Source organism: Saccopteryx bilineata, chromosome 4 (assembly GCF_036850765.1).
Source record: "Saccopteryx bilineata isolate mSacBil1 chromosome 4, mSacBil1_pri_phased_curated, whole genome shotgun sequence".
Taxonomy (NCBI): domain Eukaryota; kingdom Metazoa; phylum Chordata; class Mammalia; order Chiroptera; family Emballonuridae; genus Saccopteryx; species Saccopteryx bilineata.
Window position 1 is genome coordinate 288,284,124 of NC_089493.1, and position 25,366 is coordinate 288,309,489.

General features: G+C 48.0%; 1 non-coding gene across 1 annotated transcript; it reads right to left on the minus strand.

Moving 5' to 3' along the window:
* Window positions 1-21,895: 21,895 nt before the first annotated feature.
* Window positions 21,896-22,001, minus strand: LOC136336945 (U6 spliceosomal RNA). The gene has a single exon (XR_010731679.1). It is a non-coding gene; the product is annotated as a U6 spliceosomal RNA (small nuclear RNA).
* Window positions 22,002-25,366: the final 3,365 nt, after the last annotated feature.

The following is a 25,366-nucleotide window of genomic DNA, read 5'->3' on the forward strand; positions in this document are numbered from 1 at the left end:
AGCATTGTCCCAATGGGTTAACCAGTAACAGAGGTTGCTGGTTCAATCCCTGGTCAGATCACATACAGGAACAGATTGGTCTTTCTGTATCTCTCTTTCTTCTTTCTCTAAAATCAATAAAATAAATATTAACAAACAAACAAACAAACAAAACACTCCCATCTTCTCCTTCATTCCTATTGCTTCTAGAATGAAGGCCAGCTATCAAGCCCTCTGAGGTATACCTTCCTAGCCCACCTGTGTGCTTTTCTCACCCCTACACTTCCGTGCCTGTCAGCAACTTCTACCTCCTGCTGTGGTCTTTCTGACCTCTTAGCCTTTGCACATGCTGTTCCCTCTATCTGGAATGCCTTTCCTGCAGAATATGCATACTGAGCTGGAGGCAGCCTTTGAACAGGGCAGCTGTGTTCTCACTCTGGGCTTATTTCCTCCCCACACTTAGAGTCCCTTTCTTGAGCCTGCCGACACAACCCACTTTTCCCTTCCTGAAGCTTCTTGGGTACAGAGCTCTGGGGGCCACTAATTTTTCTGGCTTCAGGGCCCAGGCTGAGCTCAGAAGGCAGGCTCTGGAAGCCGTAGGGAGAAAGGGTAAACTGGTGTGGTCTGCTCACACCCCTCTCAGTGGAAACTGGTCCTAACCAACTGCAGTGCCTGGGCTTTGGAACACACTGAGGGCAGATGTGGCGTGTCCTCCCAGCTGTGTGTGGGAGTGGGGCTCTGTGGGAGAGTCATCAGCCTTTAATTAAGGTCCCTAAATTGCTTCCCCAGCTGCTTAGTGAATTTTTCATGTTGGAATGTTCTAAAAGGGGTGAGAAGTGCTGATTCAATCACCCTCTTCCTATTCTGTCCGGTGGAGGAAAAGGGGACAGGGACCACTTCTCCACCCCTCCTATCCTAGCCAGGCTGGGCTGGAATGGTTGAAGGTGGAGATCCTCACATCCCTGGGAATCCGGGAAGCAGCTTGAAGAAGTCTGAAAGGGGCTGCCTCTACTTTAGGGTCCCCACCCCACTCCAGACCTTTTGGCTGTGGTTGGTTCAGGCCGGGATCCATGCAGCCCTTCCCCCCTGCCACAGGCACAAGCAGGTGCAACTAGGTGAGCATCTATAGGCTGTATTACTGTAGGCCGTGTACCCCAAGGCCTGGAAACCCCAGCTGGAGATAGGAGAGGCATCAGGACCTAGATCATCCACCCCATTGGTCCTGAGTATTTTCCTAGCATGAGTCTTCATTCTAGACGAGACCCAGAAAGTGCCAGCAGTTTGCCTGTCCTCCTTCTTATCATGTGCACATTACTTTCTATCCTCCTTCGAGGTGGCTCCTCTGCCCAGGGCTGGGCCATCCTCTCCATGGTCACATCTGGGACCTGTCCCCACAGCCAGATCCAGAAGACCTTCCAAGCTTTAGACGGTCCCATTCTGGGAGGGGCCAGGCCATGGATGAGGGGGGCTTAAGGCAATGTGGAAGTGGAGCCAGCCTTCAAGTGAACTGAAAGCTCAGTAGTATAGGGAGAGCTCAGAGAGAGGAGGTTCTGGGCGATCTTTATTTGTTCTCCATTGGCATAAAGGGTTATATAAGGGGTGCATGGACCACATTGTAACAGGACGAGCTTACAGGGAAGATCAGTTTGGGGACATATCAATGAGAGGGTGAAGGGAAACTGCACAGACACAGCTCCCCTGCTGGGAGTTGTGCTGTTCACAGCCCCAGGTGACACCAGGGGTTGGTCCTTCTGTTCCTTTCTGGGGGGAGGTAGGACATCCTCCCCAGCCTCAGTTTCCTCCCACCTCTGCATTCCTCAGTCCTAAGCTGGAGATTTGAGGGGACCCTCTACAGATCTCTGGGCTCAGTCTACAAGTGGCTCTTCTCCAGGACTCCGTGCAGGGCAAGTTCTAGCTGCCCCATCTCCCTGGATGCTCTGGCTCATCATGGCAGGAGTTGGCCTCTGTCCTCTTCCCTGAACCCCAAAGCCATCTCCGGGCAGAAAACCAGGGCGATTGTAGGACTCACCTCCCTCTGTATTTCCTGCCTCTCAGTGACACTGTCCTATGCTGCCTACTGTCCAGCGTTTGAAAACCACTGTTTTCGTTATGTAGGTTTTGCCTCATTCTTCTTTTTCTTTCTTTTTTTTTTTTAAAGATTTTATTTATTAACTTTTTTAGAGAGAGGGGGGAGAGAGAAAGGGGGTGAGGAGTGGGAAGCATCAACTTGTAGTAGTTGCTAGTCATATGTGCCTTGACCGGGCAAGCCTGGGGTTTCGTACCAGCAACCTCAGTGTTCCACATTAACGCTTTATCCACTGCACCACAGGCCAGGCTTTGCCTCATTTTTCATTTGTTGAAAGCAAATGGATAAATCCAGTCCTTGTTACTCTATCTTGGCCTGAAGTGGAGAATTTTACATCACAGAGAAAGAAATAAAAGGCAGGGGAGCGTGGACAGTTTAGGATTGGCTGGTTTGAATTCTCCCAGCGACCTTGGGGTGCAGGGGCTGTCCCTAGTTGTCTGGTGGTTGGCCTGGGTGACTTAGGTCAGGGCAGTGTTGGTGTGGCGTGTGAGGGTCAGGGGAAGGAGGTGGTTTGGGAAACGGGCTCTGGGAGATGTAAACAGACCACTGTGGCTGGTAGCTTGCCTCCGTGATGAATGGATGTCAAATAGACAAATACGGAATCTAAAAAAACCGAGAACACCAGCCACAGGTCCTTCTGTGGCAGCAGCTAGTCCCTTTGGAGCTCTGACCTCTTGCCAAGCTGTGAACCACAGCACCCCCCCTCTGCCCCCACCACAGAGATTTGTCTCAGACATACGCTACGCTCTGGGACATTTTGGGTTTCAGGCCGCTGGGGCCCTGGGCTAGGCATCTGCCCAGACATAGGACCCGCTGGCTGGTTGCAGCAGCCCTTCCATGGCCCGTGGACCTTGGGAGACTGCCTGGCGGGAGCTTGTCCTGCCCCACCCCTCCCCACCCCACCCCTCCCCACCGTGCACCCTCTGGAAGACTCTCTAGCCTGCTCCCAGGGCAGGAGTAGTGGGTCTGGGGTCTGTGGGACCAGCTGGGGCACAGTCTGGCCTGAGAAGAAGTTTGATCAAAGCCTCAGGTGAGGCCCATGATGGCTCCTGGAGGTGGGTTAGTCTGCTGAGGCCCAGAGGCAGGGCCCTCACTTTGGACAAGGCTGCCAGGGCTGCCTCTTCGGACAGGCTGAGGGCAGAGCCTGGCCGGGAACACCCTGGAGGATTGGCTGATTGGGGATTCTGTCTGTTGTGGCCACCATGGGGACCCAATAGACAGCAGGCCAGTAGAGTGGAGGAGACCCCCAGGTGGGCGTGCACTGCAGCTGCAGGTGATGTCCCCTCCCCTGAGCGCTGCTGCCTGGGACGTTTAGCCCCACTCCTCAGAAATGATGAGGTTCTTTCAACAAGATTCTCAGTACGGGCACTGGTCAGGCTTCAGGGACATCAGACAGGGAGCCAGGGACCCTTCTCTGGCTCTGAGCTAAATATCCAGCTTGAGGCCAAGGAATTCCTCTCATTTTGTCTAATCTGAGCCATACTGCATACACTTTTCCTTGGAAGAGGCGTACGAAAAGTCAGTCAACCAAGACAGTTAATGCAAAACTGTTGCCAGGAGGGTTTCGTACAGGAGGATTCTGATTAAGAGGAAAACAAGAACTGTATGGGGCACTGAGAACAATCGAAGATCTTGTTCTGCTTGTGTCTGTGATCCCAGACGTCCCTGACGGCCACAGGCGCTGGGGGAAGAGTTAGCCCAGCCTGACAGCTGTCCACAGGTCAGATCCCATCACTTGCTTCCTCTTCCACACAGGAAGAAGGGATATCTGATGGAAAGCCAATCTGGAGACTAATGCTTTGACTGCCACAGGGAAGCCTGTCTCCCACATGAGAGGATGAAAGATCGAGGGGCCGTACAGCAGGGAAACTCCTCTGTCAACCATGCCAGTTTTTTTGGGGGAGAATCATCTGGAAACTGTCTGACTCCCTCGTCTCACTGCCTGGACTCTGGGTGGAGAGTGCGGGGAGACTCCTCATGAAGGGGGTGTGTGCAGGGGGCTAGTGCTCCCATCACTGCTGGTTTTGTCGGGGTGTAAAGTAGAGAGATGCACACAAGCTAGGAAGAGCATTGCGGGGGCACAGAATTGCAGACAAGACCCAGAAAAGCAAGAAGAAACAAACCCAGGATTCCTTTGTTCGTAGGAAGTTTACTACCTCATGGTGTGCCCAGAAAGAGTCCAGAAGCCCAGGGAGTTAGAACGAATGGGAAAGAAGGAAAGGAGCAGATGCCAATTATAATAGTGACGGCTAGTGTTTCCCACGCACAGAAGAAAGTATTTAAAGTACTAAGCACAGTGTTGGCCTCAGGCAAACGCTCAACCAATGTTATTTTATTTATTGGGTAGCTATGTTATTATTCGCATTTAACAGATGAGTAAATAGAGGCTGAGAAAGGCCCTGTGTTACCAGGAGCTGACAGAGCTTATACACCCAGGCTCAGACCCAGTGTGCCCATGGCTCAGACCCTTAACATCTGTGCTGTGGCATGAGTTTGTTCAAGTGGACCCCACCTTAGAGCAGAAGGAGGAAGCAGTCCCTTGGGATTGGCCCTTGGCAGACAGGTATGGTAGGCAGAATTCTGAGATGGCCCTCAAGACTTCTAGTCCTCGGAATGCACGTCCTATAAAATCTCCTCTCCCTGAGTGTGAATTTGATAGATGTCACTCTTATGATTCGGTTGCTAACCAGTTGACTTTGAGTTTGTCATAAGAAAGAGCCTCTGGGTGGGCCTGGTCTGATCAGGTGAGCTCTTCAAAGGGGGTCTAGTTTAATGGGTACGGGGTGATAAAATGTGGAACTAGATGGAGGTGGTGGTGACACAGTATTGTGAATGTACTAAACGCCCCTGAATTGTTCATTTTAAAATGGTTAAATTTGTGTTATGTAAATTTCACCTCAATAAAAACAAATAAAAAGGGAGTGTCTTGCCTGGCCTGTGGTGGCACAGTGGATAGAGCGACGACCTGGAATGCTGAGGTTGCTGGTTTGAAACCGTGGGCTTGCCTGGTCAAGGCACGTATGATGAGCAATCAATGAACAGCAAAAGTGAAGCAACTGTGAGTTGATACTTCTCATTCCTTGCCCTCACCTACTTCTCTCTGTAAAATAAATCAATAAAATCTTAAAAAAACAAAAACAAAGGAGTGTCTTAGCATGGACTGACTGGGTGACTTAAACAACAAACGTTCGTCTTGCATAGTTTTGGAGGCTAAAAGTCCAAGTCAAGGTGCTGACAGATCTGGTCTCTAGATGGCTGTTTTCTTATTGCGCCCTCACATGTGTGAAGAGCAGACACAGGAAGCAAGCTCTGTGTCTCTTCTTTAAAAAAAAAATTTTTTATTTATTGATTTTAGAAAGAAGAGAGAGCCCTGGCCGATTGGCTCAGTGGTAGAGTGTCGGCCTGGCGTGTGGAAGTCCCGGGTTCGATTCCCGGCTGGCACACAGGAGAGGCGCCCATCTGCGTCTCCACCCCTCCCCCTCTCCTTCCTCTCTGTCTCTCTCTTCCCCTCCCACAGCCAAGGCTCCATTGGAGCAAAGTTGGCCCGGGCGCTGAGGATGGCTCCATGGCCTCTGCCTCAGGTGCTAGAATGGCTCTGGTTGCAACAGAGCGACGCCCCAGATGGGCAGAGCATTGCCCCCTGGTGGGCGTGCCGGGTGGATCCCGGTCGGGCGCATGCGGGAGTCTGTCTGACTGCCTCCCTGTTTCCAACTTCAGAAAAATACAAAAAAAAAAAAAAAAAGAAAAGAAAGAAAGTAAAAAGAAAGAAAGAAAGAAAAGAAAGAAAGAAAAAAGAAAGAAAGAAAGAAGAGAGAAAGGGGAGGAAGAGTGGGGAGCATCATCTCGTAGTAATTGCTTCTCACATGTGCCTTGACCAGGCAAGCCTGGGGTTTTGAACCGGCAACCTCAGCATTCCAGGCTGATGCTTTATTCACTATGCCACCACAAGTCAGGCAACTATGTCTCTTCTTGAAGGGGCACTGATCCTATTCATGAGGCTCCACCCTCATGACCTAGTCACCTCCCAAAAGCCCTGCTTCCTAGTGCCATCACCTGGGGGTGGGGCTGTGGTGGTGAGGATTGCAACATATGGATTTTCGGGGGACACAAGCATTCAGTCCATAACAGGGGGTCTGTAAGGCAGAGATAGAAGAAGTCAGAGAAACCTCCCTTGCTGGACTGGAAGAATGGCCTATGGAGGCCTGGTGGAAAGGAAGCAGAGACTGCCTCTGAGAGCTGAGAGTGGTCCTGACCAACAACTAGCAACAAAACAGGGACCTCAGTCTGACAAAAGTAAGGAAATGAATTCTGTCAATAACTACGTGAGCTTGGGAGGGGTCCCTCGACCTCAGATGATGTGAAACCCTGAGCTAAGCTGTGCCCAACTCCTGATTCACAGAAACTGTGAGGAAATAAATGGGTGCTGTTTTAAGCTGCTATATCGGTGGTCATTTGTTACATAGCACAGAACACTAATACAATAGGGTGGTGGGCCAGCCAGGAAGAACTTCTGGTGGTATGAACCAGTCTGGGCTCAGACTGGTTCATACCGCCCTTACTTTCTAGACAGGGAGATGTGAAGAAGAATCCAGAAGCTACAAGGTGATGAGTTGGTTTATACCAGTAGTTTCCACCCACAGGCCCATGCGGGTGGGCAGCGTTTTTTTTTTTTTTTTTTTCCGAAGCTGAAACGGGGAGAGATAGTCAGACAGACTCCCGAATGCACCCAACCGGGATCCACCCGGCATGCCCACCAGGGACGCTCTGCCCACCAGGGGGCGATGCTCTGCCCCTCCGGGGCGTCGCTCTGCCACGACCAGAGCCACTCTAGCGCCTGGGGCAGAGGCCAAGGAGCCATCCCCAGCGCCCGGGCCATCTTTGCTCCAATGGAGCCTTGGCTGCAGGAGGGGAAGAGAGAGACAGAGAGGAAGGAGGGGGGGTGGAGAAGCAAATGGGCGCTTCTCCTATGTGCCCTGGCCGGGAATCGAACCCGGGTCCCCCGCACGCCAGGCCGATGCTCTACCGCTGAGCCAACCGGCCAGGGCCAATTATAATTATTTTTTTAAATTTATTTATTTATTTATTCATTTTTAGAGAGGAGAGAGAGAGGGAGAGAGAGGGACAGAGAGAGAGAGAGAGGAGAGAGAGACAGAGAGAGAGAAGGGGGGAGGAGCTGGAAGCATCAACTCCCATATGTGCCTTGACCAGGCAAGCCCAGGGTTTCGAACCGGCGACCTCAGCATTTCCAGGTCGACGCTTTATCCACTGCGCCACCACAGGTCAGGCCCGTGGGCAGCGTTTTTATGCCACCTACCCCACCACTCTTCTTCAGAAGTATTGGGAAGGCTGGCGCCACTCGGGACGAGACCCTGTGGGTGCAGTCTGGTTTTCATTAAGTATCATAAGCTCAGAATAAATTCTCGCTAGAAACAAATGTTTAGTCCCTGACCTGTTGCAAACACAAGTGCTTTAAGACACAGGTCCTGAAACCACGAGGACGATGTGCGTGGCCATTCAGAAGGCCCCTGTCACGTGGTAGTGCCTTTGGTGGGCAGGACCGGTTGGGACGGGAGGAATGCCAGATCTGATGACAGTGGCCTCAGCTCCTTGCTGCGGTAACATCAAGTCAGAGCTGGCAAACCATGGTGAGAAGGGTCTGTGTCCTCGTCTAGGCATCAATTAGGAGGGGTTGTGTAAGGGTACGTGCTGTCACCAGGAACTTTTCTGGGGACTTTTTTTTTAGTTCTGTGACACGCTTGGTGTACTTCAGGCAGAACTCACTGAGCTCCCTCCCTCTGTGAGCGACCCCCTCCCAGCCCTGTCTGTGAGCAGAGATGGAAACCCAGGCTGACACTTGGACCTTCCACAGGACAGGACCTTCCCAGCCGACAGGAAGCCAGGCCACAGCAGCTTACCTCCCAAGGGGAGGGGCCCATGGTGGGTTGAATAGTGTCCCCCCAAATTTATGTCCACCCAGAACCTGTGACTGACCTTGTTTGGAAATACGGTCTTTGCGGATAGATTTAGTTGAGGATTTTGAGATGAGAGCATCTTGGATCAGGGTGGGTCCTAAATCCAGTGACCGTGTCCTTCTAAGAAGCAGTGAGGATGCAGTGCAGACGCACAAAGAAGAGGTCATGTGATGATGGAGACAGAAATGGGAGTGATGCCAACAAACTCTAAGGATGAAACCCTGTAAGTTTCAGAGGGAGCCCAGTCCAGGACACCTTGATTTCATGCTTCTGGCCTCCAGAACTGTGAGAGAATAAACTGTTTACTCTTATATTTTTAAGACACTCACTTTGTGGTTCTTTGTTATAGCAGCTCCAAGAAACTAACACGGGGCCAGAGAAAAGGAACCGACGTTTGTCCTCCTCCGTGTGGCTCCTGGAAGCAGGTCAGCACTAGGTGGGAGCTGCCTGTGTGTCGGGGGGACATGGCAGGGCCTCAGTGACCACGAGTGTCCTGAATGTGGGAGAGAGGCATGGGGCTCCACCTGAGGGTAGCTGACTACCTGAAGCAGCTTGTTGGCATGGCAAGAAGGAGCCTTGTCTTCCTTTTCTGTTGCCGCCTTTACAAATCACCACAAACTTAGGGTCTTAAAGCAACACAGATGTGTTACCTTATAGTTCTGAAGGCCAGAAGTCCAGCATGGGTCTCACCAGGATAAAATCAAGGTGCTAGCAAGGCAGCATCCCTTCTGGAGGATCCAGGGGAGAATGCGTTTCCTGCTCAGACTGTTGGCAGAATTCAGTTCCTTGAGGTTGTAGGACCAAGGTCCCCTGATGGTTGTTGGCTAAGAGTCATTCCTTCTGGGGACGGCCTGCATTCCTGGGCTCCTGGCCCCTTCCTCTATCTTTAAAGCCAGAGACAATGGGTAAAGTCCATTTTATGCTTCAGATCTCACTGACTTTTCTTATATTGTCACATCTCTTTCTTACTGCAGCTTGAAAAAGGTCCTCACTTGTAAGGACTCTTGTGATGACATTGGGCTCACCTGGATAATCCTGGATAATCTCCCATCTCAAAATCCTTAACCCCATCTGCAGAGCCTTTTTTTTTTTTTAATTTTATTTATTTATTTATTTATTTTTTACAGAGACAGAGAGTGAGTCAGAGAGAGGGATAGACAGGCACAGACAGACAGGAACAAAGAGAGATGAGAAGCATCAATCATTAGTTTTTCATTGCGCATTGCAACACCTTAGTTGTTCATTGATTGCTTTCTCATATGTGCCTTGACCGTGGGCCTCCAGCAGACCGAGCAACCCCTTGCTGGAGCCAGTGACCTTGGGTTCAAGCTGGTGGGCTCTTGTTCAAACCAGATGAGCCCGCGCTCAAGCTGGCAACCTCGGGGTCTCGAACCTGGGTCCTCAGCATCCCAGTCCGATGCTCTATCCACTGCGCCACTGCCTGGTCAGGCTGCAGAGCCTTTTTTACCATCTAAGGTACATATTTACAGGTTCTGGGAATCAAGATGTGGACACCTTGGAGGGGGGCATAATTTTGCCAATTACAGGCCCTTCAGGAATGACTCAGGACTTGTCTCTGCTTGAGGGCTCTGAGTCACAGGCCAGCGTCGGGGGGAGTAGTGCCTCACAACCCTTGGCTGGCCCTGTCTCCACCTACTGGCTTTTTCCACTTGAGGGCTGGTCGCCTGCTCCTGTCAGCTAAGGTGTCACAGGGTTTCCAAGACTGGCCACATCGCACACTCCTGGGAATCTCAGGCCCCCCTCCAGGCACTGAGATTCAGCATGTCCACGGGACCAGAGGTTTCTGTCTAACAGGCTATCAGGTGGTTCTGATGCTTGGCTGGCCACCACTACCTTGCCCACTCTTGTGCCCTTGGCTGGTGCAGAGAATTGAACTTGGCTTTCTCCTTACTGCTAAGTCAGGCTTCTCAGTCACAGCCTCTTACGTGCAGCTCCTGTGGTGTGTGTGTCCTGTTCTCGAAGTTGGAAGGTGAGGCCTGTGGGAGATGCAGCATCTCATTCTGTCCCCACGTGGGCTGGGCCCCTGGACATGGCTCCCTAGACGCTGGCACAGTAGATACCCAGTGAACCCCTGGACTGCATTTCTCTCCTGCAAAGAGGGAAGAAAAGGCTTATGAGTAGAGAGCCTTGGAGAATAAGACCCCACGGATCTTGGATGGCGGTAGGTTGGCCATGCAGTCACTATAAGAAGCCCCCTCTCTCTTGCCCCATGGATTGAGGCCCTCAGAGCAGCTCCCCTGGGCTGGACTTCCTCCCGAGTGCTGCTGATCTGTGTGATCCCTCAAAAAATTGAGGCCCACACAGGGCTAATGGGAGTTTCACTCTGTTTTGGTGTAGCTGGCCTTGTACCGCCTGCTTCTTCTCCAAGCTTGTTCTTCTAACCGTCTCCTCCAGGGAAAGCCAGACTCCAGCCCTCAGGGCCAGGCTGGTTTACTTCATCCATTCTGAACTCAGGGGAGAAGGGTGTCCTGGTCATCACGGTACTGACAGTGACAGTGTGATCCTAGCTGTTAGTTTACTGAATGCTCACCACACGTTCGCTATCCCTCCCGCAGGGTACATGGATTGTCTCTTGTTTCTGCAGCCTTAAACGACTTCATGAGGAAGGTGTAGCTATATTCAATTGTACAGATGAGGAAATGAGGCTCTGAGGGGCCGAGTGACTCAATGAAGGTCATGTCACTGAGGAAAGCCCCCGCCACAACTTCAGCCCCGATCTGCCTGCCCCAGAACCCAAACCCACACCCTGTCAGAATGCGAATGGGGTACCTGCGGTCCAGCGGGTGCTGTGAGATCAGGGAGGCAGGGGGTCATGATGACAAAGCCTTCCAGGAGGAGGTGGGAGCTAGGCTTCCCGGAAGTAAGACGGGGTGGTGCCTGGTCTCCAGAGCGGCCAGGTCTCCTTTGGTGCTGGGAAGACAGCCGGTATGGGGTGGGGTAGTGCTGGCTCCGGGCACAGCTGACTGGTCCTTAGTCAAAATTCACCTGTGTCCCCTCCTGCATTCACATCTTAGGATGATTTGTGTCTGTCCCCTCCCACAGCTAAGGGATACCAGGACAATGCAGGTGGCTCCAGCACTCCTCCCATACCAGATAAAAAAAAAAAAAAAAAATCAAAGCCACATCTTACTTCTGCGAGAATGAGAGGAGAAGTCACTTCATAAATCACAGCAGGTCTTGCCAGGGCCAGGTGTGGGCCTTTAAAACGCAACCCAGAGCCCCTCTGCGTCAGCTCCATTTCCTCCCGTTCTCTCTCCAGTGCTCCTCCTTCTCCTGGAGGGAGTGCGAAGCACACGGTTGACCACATTTTCTATCTGTCAAGGGTGCTAACGGTGGCAGGAAGATGGCGTGCCTATCTTTCCCAATGTGCACAAACTGTGCCAAGATGTTGTGCCTGCCTCACGTACCGCTGAGGCCTCCTTCCTGGTGCGGTTTTACTCTCAAGGCCTCTGGATGTGGCTTCTCCTTAGGGGCAGGACTTCTGTTCCAACCCTGCCAGGTGAGGGGGCTCTTGGAGAAAGCCAACTGATAGACCAGGTGCAAGGCTGGCCCTCCCCCTGGTACCGGGCAAGGACCCTCTGCATTTCTGCAGCTCTGTGCAGAGAGTAGCTTTCAGTTGTTTCCCAAATGGGTTGGGCTTTGGTTCCTGCAAAACCAACATTGCTTCCTTTTTCCACCTGGTCTGTAGGGAAAGAAAGGTCAGAGACTGGGAGTTTTGGCCCTGGGAAGCAAAGGGAAGGGGCTTGTCCTGATAGGTACACTGGCCCATCGGATAGGACAAGGGACTCGGGACCCCGCCCCCCCAAGCTTCTTCATCTGTCACTTGGACTGAGGGGGGCTTGATGACTGTTTTCACTCGTAATTTTTTATCTCAATCATTCCACAGGTATGCTCCAAGCATGCACCACATACCCCGCACTGCTAGGTTTTGGAGATGCCTTGTGAACGGAGCAGAAGTGGTCCCTGCCTGGCAGAGCTTTTTGTCTGTCCAGGAGGGAGGCAGACAATAAAAAAATATTCACCCCACGCACGTACAGTCTGATAAGCGCCAGGAAGTGAGAGGATTTCAGATGGAGGACGTGATAAACTAAATAATGACCGCCGAAGAGGTCCATGTGCTAATCCCCAGAACTTGTGAATATGTACTTTACAGAGTAAAAGGGGCTTTGCAGGTGGGATTCAGTGAGGAAGATGGGGAGATTGAGATCTGAAGAGGAAGAGATTATTCTGGATTATCCCAATGTAATCACAAGGGTCCTTATAAGAGAAAGATAGTAGAGCCAGGGTCAGAGAGGAATAGTGAGGATGGAAGCAATGATCTGAGTGATGAAAATAGGCCAAGGAATGTGGGCCCCTAAAGAAAGCAGACAGAGTGTTTTTCTAGCAGAAAGAATAGCATGTGCAAAGGTCCTGAGCTAAGCAGCTCTGAGGCTCTTAGAACTGCAGTTCTCAAAATTTTTGGCCTCAGGAGCCCTTATACACTCTTAAGAATTCTTGAAGGCCTCAAAGAGCTTTTGTTCATGTGGATTAAATTCAGGGCCAGCTACATAATTTGCAGGGCCCAGTGCTAAACAAAAATTCAGGATCTCTTCAAAAAGTAGGAAAAAAGTGCTGGTAAAGTTACTGAAATAGAAAGTTTTCCCCTTTCTCCCACAATATCCCCCTGTCTCGCTCTCTCTGTCTCTCTCTTTCTCTCTCTCTCTTTTTTTTCCTTTTTCTATTTTTCTGAAGCTGGAAACGGGGAGAGACAGTCAGACAGACTCCTGCATGCGCCCGACCGGGATCCACCCGGCACGCCCACCAGGGGCGACGCTCTGCCCACCAGGGGGCGATGCTCTGCCCCTCCGGGGCGTCGCTCTGCTGCGACCAGAGCCACTCTAGCGCCTGGGGCAGAGGCCAAGGAGCCATCCCCAGCGCCCGGGCCATCTTTGCTCCAATGGAGCCTTGGCTGCGGGAGGGGAAGAGAGAGACAGAGAGGAAGGGGGGGGTGGAGAAGCAAATGGGCGCTTCTCCTATGTGCCCTGGCTGGGAATCGAACCCGGGTCCCCCGCACACCAGGCCGACGCTCTACCGCTGAGCCAACCGGCCAGGGCCAGGTCATCATTTCTTATGGCTGAGTAGTATTCCATTGTATATATGTACCACATCTTCTTCATCCAATCCTCTATAGAGGGACACTTTGGTTGTTTCCATGTCTTGGCTACTGTGAATAATGCCGCGACAAACATGGGAGTGCATGTGTCTTTACATACCAATGTTTTTGAGTATTTTGGGTAGATACCCAGTAAAGGGACTGCTGGGTCATACAGTACTTCTATTGTTAAGTTTTTGAGGAACCACCATACTGTCTTTCATAATGGCTGTACCAGTTTACATTCCCATCAGCAGTGAATGAGGGTTCCTTTTTGTCCACAGCCTCTCCAACACTTATTATTGCCTGTCTCATTGATAACAGTTAATCTGACAGGTGTCAGGTGGTACCTCATTGTAGTTTTGATTTGCATTTCTCTAATAGCTAGTAAAGATGAGCATCTTTTCATATATCTGTCGTCCATTTGTATGGACATCCATTCTTTTTCTTTTCAAGAGAGAGGCAGGGAGAGAGAGAGACAGAAACTTCGAGCTGCTCCTGTATGCGTCCTGATCAGGGAATCGAACGGGTAACCTTTGTGCTCTAGAATGATGCTCCAAACCAAGCTCTACAGAAAGGGCTTAATTTTTACTGATTTTTAGAGAGAAGAGAATGAGAAGTGGGGGGAAGAGCAGGAAGCATACAGTGGTAGTAGTTGCTTCTCATATGTGCCTTGACTGGGCAAGCCTGGGGTTTCGAATGAATAACTTCAGCATTCCATGTCTACACTTTATCCACTGCACCACCACAGGCCAGGCAGTGGCTCTGTTTATATTATTGTTTGCAAGTGTTTTATCAATAGGGTTGTTGAATTTTATCAAATGCTTTTATGGTGTCTATTGAGATAATGTATTTTTTTGTCAGTCTTGTATTGATACGATATATTCATGAACTGACTTTTAAAAAAATTTTTTTTTCTTACAGAGACAGAGAGAGAGTCAGAGAGAGGGATAGGCAGACAGTAAGGAAGAGATTAGAAGCATCAATCATTAATTTTTCGTTGCGTGTTGCAACACCTTAGTTGTTCATTGATTGGTTTCTCATATGTGCCTTGACCGCGGGTCTTCAGCAGACCGAGTAACCCCTTGCTCGAGTCAGCAACCTTGGTTCAAGCTGGTGAGCTTTTGCTCAAACCAGATGAGCCCGTGCTCTAGCTGGCGACCTCGGGGTCTCAAACCTGGGTCCTCTGCATCCCAGTCTGACACTCTATCCACTGTGCCACTGCCTGGTCAGGCATGAATTGATTTTTAAATGTTAAATGAGCCTTGCATTCCTGGGATAAGTTTCATTTGATCATGTTGTATAAGAAATACTGAATTGTAGTTTTCTTGTGATCTCTTTGTCTGGTTTTGGTATCATTGACTTTACAGAATGAATTGGGAAAAGCTGTATTTTTTTTTTTTTTCAGAAACAGAGTCAGAGAGCGGGACAGACATACAGGAAGGGAGAGAGATGAGAAGCATCAATTCTTCGTTGTGGCTCCTTAGCCTCCTTAGTTGTTCATTGATTGCTTTCTCATATGTGCCTTGACCAGGGGGCTATAGCAGAATGAGTGACCCCTTGCTCAAGCCAGTGACCTTTGAGTTCATGTCTATGATCCTACGCTCAAGCCAGCGACCCAGCACTTAAGCTGGTGATCCCGTGCTCAAACTGGATGAGCCCGTGCTGAAGCCAGTGACCTTGGGGTTTCAAACCTGGGTCCTCTGAGTCCCAGTCTGCCGCTGTATCCACTGCACCACCACCTGGTCAGGCTGGTGATGACTCTTAATTTATTAAGGGCATTTGCTCAGGGTTCTCTCCAGCTTTGCATCCTCCAACCAACTCATATCACACTGAATGGCTTCATCGACTTTATTAAACTGGGCCATCCAGGCAGCAGAGGGAATGGGCCGCTGAGGAGGGTAAATGTCCCAGTCTCCCCCTTCTTCTTCATACATTTTATCCAGGGAGGGGTCTTCATTCTCATGAGGGTTATCGAGCACACTCCTACTTTCACAGAACTCTGTGAAATCCCATCGTGCTGCATCTGCTGAAGTTTAGTTTGAGTCCCTTTTGTTTTCATTTTTTCCCACAGCCACTGTAGTGCTGGAATTGCGCTGGGTTATTATTGATACATACAGGGAATTTGCGTCTTCTGTTAGGTGTAGTGGGCAAGGGGGGTTGGGGTACGAGGAAGCCCAGATTCTCGCTGGGTACCACTGAACGTGGAAAATACAGATTATGTTTTAAGAGAGAGAGAGAGAGAGCCTGACCTGTGGTGGCACAGTGGGTAAAGTATTCAACCTGGAATGCTGAGGTCACTGGTTCGAGGCACATGTGGGAAGCAGCTGCTATGAGTTGATGCTTCCTGCTTCTCCCCACCCCTCTTTCTCTCTATCTCTCTCCCTTCTCTCTAAAAATCTATAAACAAAATCTTAAAAAAGAAAAAGAGAGAGAGAGAGAGAGAGAGAGAGAGACAGGAAGAGAGAGCGAGTAAGAAGTACCAACTCATAGTTGCTTCATTTTATTTGTGAATTGATTGCTTCTCGCATAAACCTTGACTGAGGATTGGACCTCGGGCTCAAGCCAAGCCAGCAACCCCTTGCTCAAGCTGGCAACCTTTGGGCTCAAGCCAGTGACCTTGGGATTGTGTTGACAATCCCACTCTCTAGCTGGTGACTTCAGCCTTTTGGATCAGTGCTCTATTCACTGCACTGCCGCTGGTCAGGCCCAGATCTCCATTTCCGAGTCCTGCCCCAGCAACAGAGGGTTCTCGTGTCAGAAACCTGGGTAAGGCTGTTGGGCCGAGACATTCATGTAGTAAAAGGGTCTGGGGATATTTACTTCAGGATGTGTGTTTTTTTTCTGAAGAGTTCATCCTTTAGGCTGCTCGAGTTTGAAGTCTATGCCTGGGAGAGTTGATGGTGGCATGCTGACCCCCTTGTGGCCTGACCTCTGCAACCCAGAGTGTCTAAGGTTTAATTTTCCATTTATAATCAATAAATATTTGGAGGGAGATACTTTGGTATTATTCACATTTTCTTTTTCCCCTTAAATTTTCGTCCACTAATTTTAGCATTCATTGGTGCAACAAGCATTTCGTTTGGATTCTAGAAGTTCCCCGAGCAGCTTTTTTTCTGGTCTGCACAATCAGTTTAAGAAGCTGAGGATCTTCAGACCAAGTCTTTCTAAAGAACATCATGACTTAGCGGACCCAGAAAAACTGTCACTAGCTGAGCACATCAAGGTGACACAGTTACGAGTGGTTCTTGCAAGACACTCTGTCCATAGTCCTGTGAGAGAAATGACCTGTGGGTTCTGCCCGGTCTTAGGTTTGGGTCATGAATGTGACTTTAGGATTAGATCAAACCCCCATCGTTGCCACCAGTGTGTCACTTTTGTCAAGATGAATGTGTGCAATTAACAAAGGCGCCAGGGCTGGCTGGGAAACCAATTATAACAAACACATCAGGTATCAAGAGCGTGGCACAAACACAGCTTCCTATCGACTGACGCCAATCATCTTTGGCACTCAAGGTCTTCAGCCCCTGTTTTTCACACCTTCAGGGACCATTGTAAAATGTCAGTTTTCGGGCCTTTCTGAGCGCACTCTTTGGTGTCTGCTTTGTGATATACCTGGGGTATGTAAGCAGAGAACTATGAGGTATTGTTTGCTGCTAATATCTGCTTTGTTCTGACTCTTCTCTTACATTATATAAAGCTTAGAGGAAAAGTGTATAAAGAAATAAAACCCAAAAGGCAGAACCAGGAGAGTGAGTGATGGCATTCATCTATTGCCTGTGCTTCATGGGGCTGGGGTGATGGAACCCGTGGGTTGGGAGGCTGGTTTGCACCCACAGGAGAATAGCTCCCACTGTCTCAGCTGCTGGTCCTCTGGTGGGAATGTGTTTGCTGCCCCCATGGCCGGGTGGGCAGAGGCCTCTGGCTGCCAGCACACTTCCAGGAATGGGACCCTCACTCCAGAGCTTTCTAAGGTGGTCCATTACACTGCTAGACTGAGAGCCCAATTCCTGAAGTTCCTCCTCCCCAGTCGCCTGGGTTCCATCTCCTCAAGTTGTCAGAGAACAAGTCTCCACCGCAGTGACCTGAGGGCAGCATCGTGCGCCTGTCTTTCATCCCCAGAGCCCAACGTAGGGCCTGCCCCTGTCTGTGCTCGGTGAAGCCTTGTGGAGTTCAGTCATAGGAGTGGGGAGAGCTTTTGGCAAAGAAACAGGCTCAAACCCTGAAATCATGCAGACGTCTGGAACCTCCAGAATGTTCTTCAACAGAATATCGCCTGTGCTCATTATCTGATGCTGTGTGTGGGGGTTCAGCGTTGCTTACTAGTGTTCTGCATCAGTTAGCCTTTTGGCTCAGCACTGGCTCAGGGAGGGAACAGGAGGGAGGGTGGTGTGTGTCCTATGTCAGGGTCGGGGCGGCCCAAAGGAGGGAAGGTATAGGTAGCAGGATGGGTCTCCCTTGCAAACATCAAAGGAGAGCCTTACAGTTATTTTAGGGATGAGAACACTTGCATGTCATTAGAGCAAATTGCAAACCCTCTTCTAGAGGGTTTCCAGGTGAGGGGCCAGAATGTGTTTTGACTTAGTTGTCATTGCTGGGGTGGGGGTAGGGAGCATCTGTGCCCCTTGCTCTTAGGGGCTGGCAGAACCCAAAGAGGATTGAGCTTTGTGACCCATCTAAACAAGTTGGGTAAAGGGGAGACAGTTGGCCAGATGGGCTCCAAGCCAGTCTAGACACAGTGTCTGAGCCCTGTCTGTCCCGGAAGGAGACAGTGCTGGCTGGAGCTCATAGACCAAGTCCAAGCTCGTGTGAGGAGGGAGCAGCTTCCATTGTCACGCCTCCTTCTCAGACCCAAACTCTTTCACTTACAAGTCCCCTGTGATGACATTGGGCCTGCCTGGGGCCTTCTGGGACTCTGTGCCTAAGAGCAGGACAAAAGGCCTGCGCAGGCACGGGGTGGGGGTGGGGCACTGCTGGTTCTCTTCAGCTGTCACACTGAAGTCAAGTACTGTAATTCCTTGGTGGGGTTGCTGTGTGTCCCGGAGGCCTACCCGGCTCTCCAGGAGCAATTGGGCCACAGAAAAGACCTTCCGAGTCGGTCAGCAGGTTGCAAGGATGAACAAAACATCCTGGCATGTGCCCATGATGTCTCTGCCCTTGTCAGTTTGACACTCTGAACCAGTCAGGTGACGCAAGGATGCTAGACTTTCAGGACTTCTGCTGGTTCAAAGGGTTCTTGCGATACAGGGTGATTAGTCCTAGAAGAGCTGTTTGGCTTTTCTCAAGTTAATAAGAGATAGCTTTTTGTCATTCTTTTTTTTTTTTTTTTTTAAACTTTATTTATTTATTTATTTATTTATTTTTAACAGAGGCAGAGATAGACAGGGACAGACAGACAGGAAAGGAGAGAGATGAGAAGCATCAATCATCAGTTTCTCGTTGCGCATTGCGACTTCTTAGTTGTTCATTGATTGCTTTCTCACATGTGCCTTGACCGTGGGCATTCAGCAGACCGAGTAATCCCCTGCTGGAGCTAGCGACCTTGGGTCCAAACTGGTGGGCTCTTTGCTCAAGCCAAATGAGCCCGCGCTCAAGCTGGCGACCTTGGGGTCTCGAACCTGGGTCCTTCCGCATCCCAGTCCAATGCTCTATCCACTGCGCCACCACCTGGTCAGGCGCTTTTTGTCATTCTTATTCACTACATCTCTGTAACCTAGATGCTCATTAAGAGATGGAAAAGGACACATTGTGGAAAATAAAACTCTGAGGTAGCATAATGATGCCAATATATTTCTGATTTTCTGTGAGATAAGTGAAAGTGAAGCACAATTGTTCTGGGCCTAGTTCTGCGAGGCTGTGTTTGGCATGGAAAGCAAGGCAGGCACTTCTCTACAGGTCTTGGTGTTTGAGCAACACAGGAAAACTTGGAGAGTTCTGTGGGCCGGGGAGTCAAGAGAGCCTGTGTCGCCAGGACTCCCAAACAAAGGGAGGAACTCCCAGCAGAAGTGCCCAAATCTCCCAAGTCCTGGGCAAATAAACATTGGGACGCATTTACAAATAGCTCGACCAAGCAGTGGTGCAGTGGATAGAGTGTCAGACTGTGATGCAGAGGACCCAGGTTCGAAACCCTGAGGTCGCTGGCTTGAGCCCAAAGGTCATTGGCTTGAAACCCAAGGTTGCTGGCTTGAGCAAGGGGCCACTTGCTCTGCTGTAGCTCCCTGGTCAAGGCACATATGAGAAAGCAATCAATGAACAACGAAGGTGCTGCAACGAAGATTTGATGCTTCTCATCTCTCTGCCTTCCTGTCTGTCTGTCCCTCTCTCTGTCTCTGTCACAAAAAAACAAAAACAAAAATAGATAGATGCAGATGTGTCTGTCTAGTAGGCAGTAACCAATTGCCCATCAGTTACCACTATTTTTTTTTATCAGTTCTCACAACTTACAGGGTTTTAAACTAGCTCAAAGATAAAGAAAAGCTGATATAACCTGGGAAGGCCTCAGTCAGGACTTTCAGTAATCCTTTTGTGCATTTTAGGTTCTCACAGTTTCCACCCACAGTCTTCCCCTCTCCTTTGGGCCCTAATAGTCTCAAAGAAAGTCTAGTCTTGATCATGAACTAGATTGGTCTCATTGGATTTAGCCTGGTTATTTGTACAGGAGTGGCCAGGGCATTAATTCACCATATAGACCTTCTTCAATTTTCTTGCCTGAAAAATCTCCATAAGAAGTCTCAAACTGGATTTTCAGAACCTCTGTTTCCCGAGGTGTGAAAAACCAAGCCCAAAAAGCTCTCTCCATCAATTTTCATCTGTAGCTTCTGAAAATTTGTGTGACTTCTTCTCTTCCGTAGGTCCCACAAATTTCCCAAGATTCTCTGGCACCCTTCAGTGCTCCTGTCAGCCTGGTACCAGGGCCATTTTCCTGGGAGGGCTTTGTGGATGTGGATTTATAAGTAAAACCAACTTTTTGTCTTTGAAGTGGCTGGTCCTATCAGATTCAGTGAACACTGTCTCCAGTGTGAGCCTCCAGCATGGCAATGGATACACAATTAATGTATCAGTTATATCCTGGCAGAAAGTAAGACAGATTCTTATTGAATCTATGCCATGAAGTATTTTGCCATGAAAAAGTATAAGAGTTTCTGAATTCTGGGGAATCAGTGAAGATCATATACCATTTTTAAATGTTTCATTCAAACTTATGAAAACAGTTTTACTAAATTGCTGTGGATTCCAGATCCCTTACAAAAAGAAAAGGGCTTCCTTATGTATTCAGAAACTAGAGCTTTAGAAATATAGGCCTGACCTGTGGTGGTGCATTGGATAGAGCGTTGACCTGGAAATGCTGAGGTCGCCGGTTCGAAACCCTGGGCTTGCCTGGTCAAGGCATATGTGGGAGTTGATGCTTCCTGCTCCTCTCCCCTTTCTCTCTCTCTCTCTCTCTCTCTCTCTCTCTCCCCCCCTCTCCTTTCTAAAATGAATAAATAAAATAAAAAAATAAAAATAAAAATAAAAAAGAAGTCAATCTAGGTATAACCAGATTTATTCAACTTCGTAGCGAATGCAGTGACCTGTATGCGTCTTCAGTCTTTAAAGAAAAAAAAAAAAAAAGAAAAAGAAATATATCCACCATAGTCCAAAAAAATAACTACAATAACATTTCCCTCTAAGTGCTGTTCATCCTGTGTGATTAATTCTTGTTCCCCTGGACTGAGGGTCTCTTGAAGCCTTCTGCTTCTCAACTAAGCGAGTTCTGGAAATCCTGACTCAGACCGCTACCATAATCTGAAGGCAGTTGGAGTGGTTTCAGCTCAGAAGCTTGTTCTCAAGAGTTTATTCTGGGACATGCCAATAATCTAGAAGAACCTCTATGGTCCTTTCCTGGAGGCTGAAGCTTGTGAAGACACGATAATGAACTACAGGCTCTGGCCTGTAGTTTATACAAGCAGCCACACAGGCATCAGAGTCAAGTAAAAGCTGTCTGTAGGCACTGAGACTTAGTGGCTCTGCTTAATTTATTATTGATAATTTTCAAATCTGAAAGGTTTGATGAGAGATCATAATAAGAATAATGCAATTGCTGAGGAAATCTGGTTGTTTCTAGGGCATGCAAAACAAGGTAATAGAACTATTCAAAAAAATTAGACAAAATGTCTCTAAGGCTAATGTCTAAGACTAATGATTAAGACTATTTTCTGTTTTGTAATTCTTTTTAATTTTAATTTTTTTGTTATTTATTGATTGATTTTAGAGGGACAGAGAGAGAGAGAGACAGAGACAGAGAGAAGCATTCGTTTACCGTTCCACTCAGTTGTGAGTTTACTGGTTGCTTTCCTTTTGTGCCCCAGTGGGGTATCAAACCTGCAACCTTGGCATTTCTGGACGGTGCTCTAACCGACTGAACTAACTGGCCAGGGCAAGCGTATTATCAAAGAAATCACTAAATATTAGATCTGATTTATAAAAGTGGATGGACATAATTTTAGAAAGGAAAAAAATCTCCAGATAGAACATATTATCTTGAGACATAATACTTTTTTTTTTTAGTTGTTTTTTGTCTGGGAAGCTTTTTATTTCTCCTTTGATTTAAAAAAAATATGGAACGCTTCACAAATTTTAATGGTTTAACTTCATCACTGGTAGTAACAACATCTTCTGTGGACATTTTTTTTTTTTTATTATTCATTTTAGAGAGAGGAGACAGGGACAGATAGAGACCCTGTCATGGGTCTCATGTCATCCTTGCGCAGGGGCCATGCTAATCTTCTCTGTATCGTTCCAATTTTAGTATATGTGCTGCCGAAGCGAGCACAGAGACATAATACTTTTAACCAATAACATTAAGTAAGTCAGGAGTAGATTCAGTAAGTCTGGAGTAGACATCCATATTCTTATTTATTTATTTATTTTAGCAAAAGAGAGAGAGAGAGAGAGGGACAGACAGACAGGGACAGATAGACGGAAGAGAGAGAGATAAGAGGCATTAACTCATGGTTGCGGCACCTTATTTGTTCATTGATTGCTTCTCATACGTGCCTTGACTTGGGCTCCAGCCAAGCCAGCGACCACTTGCTCAAGCCAGAGACCTTTGTGCTCAAGCCAGCTACCTTTATGCTCAAGCCACCAACCATGGGGTCATGTCTATGATCCCACATTTAAGCCAGCAACCCTGTGCTCAAGCTGACAACCTCGGGGCTTTGAACATAGGTCAGTACTCTATCCACTGCACCACTGCATGGACAGGCAACACCTATAGTCTTATCACACTTTATGGGAGCTCCAATGTGCATTACCAACTGAAATCTCTGGCTTCTAAGATGCTACAACTCAAATAAAATTAATTAGGTTGAGAACAAGTGAACATTCCAAATAGTAACTGAAATTGTGATTCCCTTGTTGACAAACAGGCAAAGTACACCCAGGATACTGATAAATGTAAGCAGAATTATTTTGTAAGAGTTCTGATCAGTATTGAACTGAGAATAAAGAGAATAGACTGTCCATACTTGAGGAAAAAGAGTATTTTTACAGTTGTGAATTTCAACTGTTAGTAAGTCTGGAATTTGAATGTTGAATAATTTTGGAAGATTGATTTTTTTTAAATGGACAGTTTGAGAAAAGAAATGTCAACAGATTATGAATAGAGCCAGAACAAGCCCCATTTTGCTCTCTTGCTGCTTCCTAACTAGAACTAAGGAATGCAGCTCAGTGTGCCACCCCCTCTGAATGGACACTCCCCTCCTGTCCCATCAAGGGTCCCTCAAGATCAGGACAATGCCGGCTGGCTGGTGGGAAGGCTCCAAAAAGCAAGCGACACATGAATAAATTTATGAATGAGCACAGATCACCTGTCCACATGGGTGTCAGTTTTCCTCCTAGTGGAAGAAGTCTAACAAAAGAATTTTTTTTTAGAAGCAAGGAAAAACAAAACCCCCAGTCACTTGCCTCATGGACTGTGGCCCTGGAAGAGAATGGAGTGCATTGAGTTTCATGAGCCGGTTCTCTGAAACCCAATGTTTGAGAGAGCGGAAGGTTGATTATTCTAAAATCTGATAAAAGAGTCTAATATTCAAAATGGCACAGTTACGCGCACAGCTTAGAAAGGAGACACAGCCAGATGCTCCCAAGATAGACTGGAATTATTTTGTCATCTAGAGGAGACACTAATGTTTTTGGAGAGTGATGGTCTAAGAGAGCTGAAGGTTTTCTGTCATTTGAATGTTGATTTATAATCACTCCCAGTCTTGATCATTCTTTCCTTTCAAAAGCGCCAGTATCAAGACCATGAATAAATAAATGCAGATGCTTTATCAGACACTCGCCGAATGCAGGGACACAGGAGGGAATGCCGCAGATCACATCCCTCCACTGCAGCCCAGGGAGCTGAGAGTCTGTGCAGGACCCGAGGAGGAAGTGTGGGATTCCACTGTGGATCCACTCGTCATGAGGAACGAGAGAACCTTGAGGCTAGGTTGAGCTTTTCTTCAGGAATTCAGCTCCATCTACCTGTCACACACACACACACACACACACACACACACACACACACACACACAACTGAGTTTATAAATCAGTAAGTCTGAGCAGGATTTCTAACAAAAACCTGCAAAATTAGTGTCGTTAAAAAGTGTCCACAGCCTGACCTGTGGTGGCGCAGTGGGTAAAAGCGTCGACCTGAAACGCTGAGGTCGCTGGTTTGAAACCCTGGGCTTCCCTAGTCAAGTCACATATGGGAGTTGATGCTTCCTGCTCCTCCCTCTCTTCTCTATCTGTCCCTGTCTCCTCTCTCTAAAATGAATAATTAAAAAAAAAAAAGGCCCACAGCAGATGTTGTTACTACCAGTGATGAAGTTAAACCATTAAAAAAAAATCCAAAATAGCAGCATCAATGAGAAAACCTAGTCTTAAAGGACAGACCATCAAAATGTCCCATGGTACCTGTCTTACTCAGCGGGTCAAAGATTCCTTCTGACAGTGGGAGCTACTTGAGGGTGTGGTGTGCGTGGGGGTGGGGTGGGGGTGGGGGCACTCTTTTGGAGTTAGTTTAATAGATCCCTGGAAAAGAGGGCAGGGGTACTGGACCCATAAGAGAGGGTACACGTTTACAAACTGTAGCTTGTGCAGTTGATAGAAATTACATACAAACTTTATGCTACTACAGGGAGTATCTCTACTTTGTATACTTATATACTGTCCTTAGAAATTTTGAACTTGAAACCCGCCCAGGCAGCTCTGATTTCGACAGATAACTCTGTCAATGAAGCTGTCTCAGATAGAATCTGTTGTGTTCTACAGTGATTTCAGTGCTGGCTACGGAAGATACTTTTTTTTAATTTTTTATTAATAGTTAAGGTCATAACTGCCAATGCCATCTTTAGAAACAGAAGGTTGCTAGAAACAATATTTAGGTGTTCCTCTTACAATGCATTCATTTGTAGGAAGGTTCTGATGTCTAAGAAAAGATAATTAGAACATAATTTTAAGATGCAATGAAGCCTGATCTCTGAAATGGCCAGCAAAATCCAGTGTCCTGTAAATAAAGCTTGGCCACCATTTAAGGGGGCTAGAAAGGGAATGAGTAAGTTCTATATATGGCATGGCAGGGATATTTTCAGAGCTAAGTGCTCTTGGGAAAGCCACTGAAGAGGATGTGCCAGGATCCTGGGGCCTTTCACTTGACCTTGGGCACAGCTCCGACAGGGTCCCAGCAATACAGATGTTCCTTGACCTACAGTGGGGGTATGTCCCATTAAACCCATCATACGTTGAAAATATAGTAAGTTGAAAATGCATTTAATACATTTAACCCCTCAAACATCATATCTTAGCCTAGCCTAGCCTACCTTAAATATTGCTCAGAACAATCGTATTAGCCTACAGTTGGGCAAATCATCTAACACAAAGCCTGTTTTATAATGAAGTGTTGAATATCTCATGTAATTTACTGAATACTGTATTGAACCTGAAAAACAGAAGGGTCATCAGAGTACTCCCCAGAAATATGCACGACTGAAAGCACACTGGACCTGAAAAATAATAAGAGTATCCATTAACAACTAATGAGAAGTGATCACTGTTTAGATACTGGGCAGCCTGCTTTCAGGAACTAGCTCATTAACTCTTCATAAGAACTCCATGAAGTAGGTTCTACTTTTATCTCCTCTTTATAGTTGTGCA